This window comes from Onychomys torridus, chromosome 8 (genome assembly GCF_903995425.1).
Source record: "Onychomys torridus chromosome 8, mOncTor1.1, whole genome shotgun sequence".
In the NCBI taxonomy this organism is placed as follows: Eukaryota; Metazoa; Chordata; class Mammalia; order Rodentia; family Cricetidae; genus Onychomys; species Onychomys torridus.
Genome location: NC_050450.1, coordinates 72,711,845 through 72,717,844, shown reverse-complemented (window position 1 = coordinate 72,717,844; position 6,000 = coordinate 72,711,845).

Below are 6,000 nucleotides of genomic sequence, written 5' to 3'. Positions count from 1 at the left end.
GTTAAAGCCAACAAACCTTTAAAAGAAAAAAAAAAAAAAAAAAAAAAACCAGGTGTGGTGGTGCACATCTTTGGTCCCAGCTCTCAGGAGGCAGAGGCAGGTGGATTTCTGAGTTTGAGGCCAATCTGTTATACACAGTGAGTTCCAGAACAGCCAAGGCTACACAGAGAAATCCTGGCTCGAAAAACCAAAACAAAACAACCCCTGTCACAACTCAAAAAGAAAGAAGGGAGGGAGGGAAAGAGGGAGGGAGGGAGGGAGGGAGGGAGGGAGGGGAGGGAGGGAGGAAAAGAAAGAAAACAATTTCAGAGCAAACACAAGGCAGAAGATAAGCTTTGAAAGGTCCAGCATGGTGGAGGCCAGCCTGGTCTATAGAGAGTTCAAGGCCAGCCAAGGCTACACAGAGAAACCTTGTCTCAAAAAAACAAAAGAAAATTCCCAGCCACCCACCCAGCTTTTTGCTTACTCTCAACTCACTTTTCTACATCAAAATTTCTGTTATGGTTGAAATTTGTTATTTAGGAGTACTTATTGTTGACTGGGTATCAGAGGCTGGCTTAGGGTTACAGTCAGTTCATCTGTATCCTTTTAGGGCTCATATTCCAATGTGTATTCTTACCTTCCTAGGTAACATCTCTGTGCAGACAGAGAGACCTGGGTTCGTACTCCAGCTCTGTGTCTCAACAGATGTCTTTCTGGACCTTGATCTATTTATATGTAACATGAATATAATACTTACCATGGTGTGTGTGTAGATGTCAGGGTACACCTGTAGAGATCACAGGTAGACATCATGTATCTTCATCCCTTGCTTGCCACCTTTTTATGTTTGGTTGGTTTTTGGTTTGTTTGTTTATTTTGAGATAGGATCACACTATATAACTCTGGCTGTCCTGGAACACACTGTGTTGACCAAGCTGGCCTCAAACTCCAAGAAGTCTGCCTACCTCTGTCTCCTGAGCGCTGGAATTAAAGCATGTATGGTGCTGGGGAGATTGCTCAGTGTTTAAGAGCACTGACTGCTCTTGCAGAGGACCAGGGTTCAATTCCCAGCATCCACAAATGGGCTGGAACTCTAGTTCTAGGGAAGCTGAAACCCTCTACTGTCCATGACCATCAGAATTGTGCCATGGTGCACAGAGAGATATGCATGCAAAATACTTGTTTTTATTATAAAAATAAGTAAAGGTGTGGGCTTCCTTATTTTTTAAAGAAGTGTGTGTGTGTGTGTGTGTGTGTGTGTGTGTGTGTGTGTGTACAGAAGTGCAGAGGCAAAAGGCATTGGATTTCGCTGGAGCTGGAGTTAACAGACTGAATGCTGGGACCCAAACTTAGGTCCTCAGCAAGAGCAGTATATGCTTTTAATTGCTGAGTATTCTCTCCAGCCCTGACTTATCTTTTAGGACAAAATCTCTCACTTAACTAAGAGCTCACCAATTGACAAGGCTGGCTAGTCAATGACCAGCCTGTCTCTACCCTCCTGTGGCCTTACATACCCTGCTCTAAAGTGGGCTCTGGGCATGTGAACTCAGGTCCTGTGCTTGTGAACACTTTACCAACTGAACCACATCTGTAGCACCTAAGTCATGTTATTGGAAAGAATAGGCCTCCTCCTTATTCCATTTTTTAGAGGGCCAAAATCTGGAGTCAGAACTAGGGATGCAGCTCAGTGTAACGTGAGTCCTTGTCCTGCATACATGGGTGCTGGGTTCAACCCCCAGTACAAACAAGGGAAAAGGAAAGAAAAATGGAAAGTAAAGTTTAGCTACTGAGAAAGGTGGGGAAGAGGGAAGCAGACACCAGAAGCTCAGCCTGGGACCACAGATGAAATCTGATGAAGCTGTCCTCTCTACATCTGGTTCAGCCATCCAGGCTGGCCACAACAACCCTTCCCATCGGGGCAGAACTTCACAGCCTTTGGTTTTTGAAACAGCTATATACACCAGGCTGGCCTCAAGTGCACCCCCCTGCCTCCCTCAGCTTCCCGAGTGCAGGGATTGCCGTGTGAGTTTCCACATTGGGCTTGTCACAGTCTTGCAGAGCTATCAGCATCCCCAGCCTCCTAATGCTGATCGCTTCACAGTGCATCCTCCTTCATCCTTTCTAAGCCATGAGACACAGGTGGAATCCAGAAAGGTTCCTTTCAGCTGGCCAGGCAGAGATGGGTTTGCTCTTGCAAAGACCCAAGGTGGACCTTTGCACAAGTCCTTGGGGCTCCTTTAGACTCAGCCAGGCCACTCCAGGTCAAAGAGTACAGCAAGGACAGCTTTCTGCTCAAAACCCAGCCCTTATTTCAGCTTTGCTATGTGCCCTCAAGTAGGTATTTTGTCATTTCAGATGGCCTCAGTATCCTTCCAGAAAGCAAGAGTCTATTGAGATGGTATCTTGGAATTTGGGGGTGTCTTCTGTAGAACACTGGCCCTGTTTTACAGAATACATTCTAACATTCTCCACCTTCTATGGCAAACGTAAGAAACCATGGTTTCTCTCTCTTCCTGGGGATCCCTTAAACCATGGTGACTTACTGCTCCCATCTGCCTTCAGTCTTTTCCCTCCAGTGCTTGCCTCGGTCTGACAATGACGTCTCTCCAATGACAGTCACCACCTGGGACCACCAGATCTAATTCTCAAAAGGCCAAGTCTTAGAATGTGCCTTTCACTTTGATCACACCCACACTTGGAGGCCAGTGAGAAGAATGGCATTGAATGGAGAGAGCTCAGTGAGGCTGTCATGGGGGAAGGTGGCATGGGGCTATGGAATGGATATCCACATTGAAGCCCTTTGGGATGCAATATGTCTCCTCTCCTCCTGCCCCTCACCCTATGCCAGTGAAGGAGGTTGGAGGAGACAAATGAGAAGACCCTTCTACCTGCCCTTCTTTCCAGGATAAGTAAAACTGCCACTATAGGATGCCCACCATGTGCCAGACAGTGCTCAGCCACTCACTTTTGTTGCTTTCATGTCAATTCAATTTCAATTGAGAGGGGCTGAAATAGGCTCCACACTCTTCTGCATGTGGTGGCTATCTTGGACTAAGCCTAGCTAGCTTTGGGACTGTTAACTAACCAATGTGAGCCATGGAAGGCGAAGCAGGATGCTTGCAGTACAAGGTGCTTTCGGTGTCCCCAAAGTTAGCAGACATGTGCACACACATCTCCTCCTTCTCAGCTGGATAAATGCTGGCTTCAAAATCTTGGGTGTATACTAAAGAGATGGGGGACAGTGGTTGGGATATATTCATCCTGGTTTTTTGTTTGTTTGTTTTTATTTTCCACTTTCTATTTTACAATAAGGGCTCACAAACTACTTGTCCAGGCTGGCTTTGAACTTGTGATCCTTGTGTCTCAGTCTCCTGAATAGCTGGGATTACAAACCTGTGTCACAAGTCCCAACTAGATCCTCAGCTTTTAAAGATGAGATTATTCAGTCTCTAAACCAGCAGTTCTGGGCACCCTGGAAAGTCTATGACAGAGAAACGGGTCACTGGAGAAGTGTCTGTTTTTATCCCACTAATGCCTCTTGAGAAGTGATTTCTCTCTAAAGCCAAAGTTCCTGAGATGAGGCTTTATGTGGACACTTTGGGGGAGGGGGGGAGCCCTTGACTCCAGGAATGTAACAACAGAAAATAATTAAGGTCTAATGAGGTCAGTGTTCCACCTTAACACCTTTTCAGTTCCAGTTAAAACCTCTGCTAATTTGCCAAGAAAAACCAGCCTCACTTGGGTTTTATTATTTGAATCACGTCCTGTCTCTTAATTTAAGCGAGAGACTCACATAAGGATTTTTTTTTTTTAAATTACAATGCCGACTTTCTTCCAGTTGATTACGGTATATGACTCTCTGTTGGAAGGCCATTATTTTTTGCTATGATTTACAAAGCATTTAAAGCGAAATCAATGTAATAAATATTGAAGTATTGTAATAGATAATTCCATATATTCAGCATGAGACAGAGCACAGCCCCGGCTTCACAGTCAGGAGGGCAGCAGGGAGATGATGGGGTGGAGACTCCCTTGGTAGCCACTTGAGGGGTGCTGTCTCCTTCTTTCCTGCATCCATTTAGCTAAGATTCTCTGAGCACTCCTGAAGATACTGAACACTGGACTTGGGACTAGGGACATGTGGGTGTCAAGGTGTACCCTCCAGGTGCCGAGAGCTATCTGGAGAAATGTTTGTGCAACAGCCAGCTAGTAAGTGGCAAGGCCATCTGGGTAGATAGTCACCAGTCCTGGCGATGTAGTAGCTTAGCAGGGGAGAGGTATAGATCTGGGCAGGTCTTCTTCTCCTCCTGCCTCTCCTATCCCTATCCTCTTCACTCCCCTGCTCCACTCTCCTTTATCTTTCTTCCTTCCAGACCTCTGACTATAGCCCACACGTCCTGATCTCTGAGCTGCAGAGTTCTCCTCAGGAGGAGCTGTGAAAGCTCGCAATGGTGATGATGATGAGGACCGGAGGAGAGGAAAGAACAGGAGAGGGTGCCAGGTCTGCAGTCACTGTCTGTAAGTGGCCTGTGTTCACTCAGGATACTGGCTGGGGACCTGCTTGCTGGGGACAGAGATCCAATTCTGAGCTGCCACCCATCTGTTTGCCCCTGCCGTCTCTTCTCAGAAGGACTGAGGAGTGGCCTCCTTTCCAGCTCCTCGCGTCTTGCTGCCCCTGGGAAGTTTCACTAGCTTCAGAGTAATCGCACCAGCATCTCACCCCCACTCCCAGGTTTTGATGCAGAAACTCAAGCCCACCAGTGAAGGAGTGTGTGTGGACCACCTGCCCACTGAGTGGCCCCAATAATACTCCTTTGCCGGAGGTATGCAAGCAATGGGCTTGTGAGCGAGCCAAGTGTCTGCCTATGCCACTGCTTGTGGGGATCCACGGAAGGACTTTGAGGACTGTGAACCTAGAGCTTGTGATGGAGTATGGGCTGGTGGTGTTCATGTGGGTGTTTAACAGATCCCAGAGGATGGATTACCCCTTTACCTCCCTACCCCAAGCCTGAACTCAAGCCCCAAGTCCCTAGCTCCGAACAGACTTCACCATAAATTTCAGGAAGGACATGCAGAGGGACCGGAGCAGAGATGGGAGATTTACTGCTAACTTGCTTCCTGACACCTCTTTGGCCCATCCCATAAAATAACAATATCGTCACATAAATCAGATGACATCTCAGGGGACCTTACCCTTGTCCTTACAAGGTCTATACCCAGAGTTGGGGACATAGTCAAAGGGACCCACCTAACTGGATTCTCCCTGACAACAGCAGTTTCAGTGGACATGAGGGAATCTTAGATTTGGCAGTTGCGGGAGGAAAAAGCATTCACTATCAGACCCTAAGACAGAACCTAGTAGGACTGAGAATCTAGTAGGACTGGGGTTGTACCTCAGTGGCAGAGCCCTTGCCTACCAGGCCTGGGGGGCAGGGAGAGGAATTCAACGAATACTTTGAGGGAATTTGAGCTCTAATTCCTAGTGTGTGAGCTGAAGTTACTTTGCCCCTCTAAGCCTTAGTTTACATCATTTTAAAAGCAGGGCAAAGAACTTCTTCTACCTGATAGGGTGTGTGTGTGAAGATTTCCTGAGATGAGTGTACCGCCTCAGGATACAGCTATCACACAGCACAAATGTTTTCCCTCATCTAGAATGCAAACCCCTCTGGCACTGTTCCCAGCAGAGGGACCACTGAGTGCCTGGCTCTGCAGAAATGACATCAGCCTGCCCTCTCACCCTCTCAGTCTTTGCCAGTGACTAGAAAGGCCGGGCTCCTCACTAGTTCACGATGTGGCTGTGAGCACATATCTCTTCTTCTGCAAGCTGTGTCCACTGTCATAGAAAACCTCACAATTAGTTAGAGCAATGCCCCATAGAAACCGAGGTGAGTGGACAAGAGAGAGGCATAAAGGTACTGGTACCATCCCTCACAGGGATGGAAGGGCTCCATGGAGCCAGTCTCACAGAGAGGGTCACCCCAAAGGAAAAATCCTCTGATTGCATCCTGACAACCAACC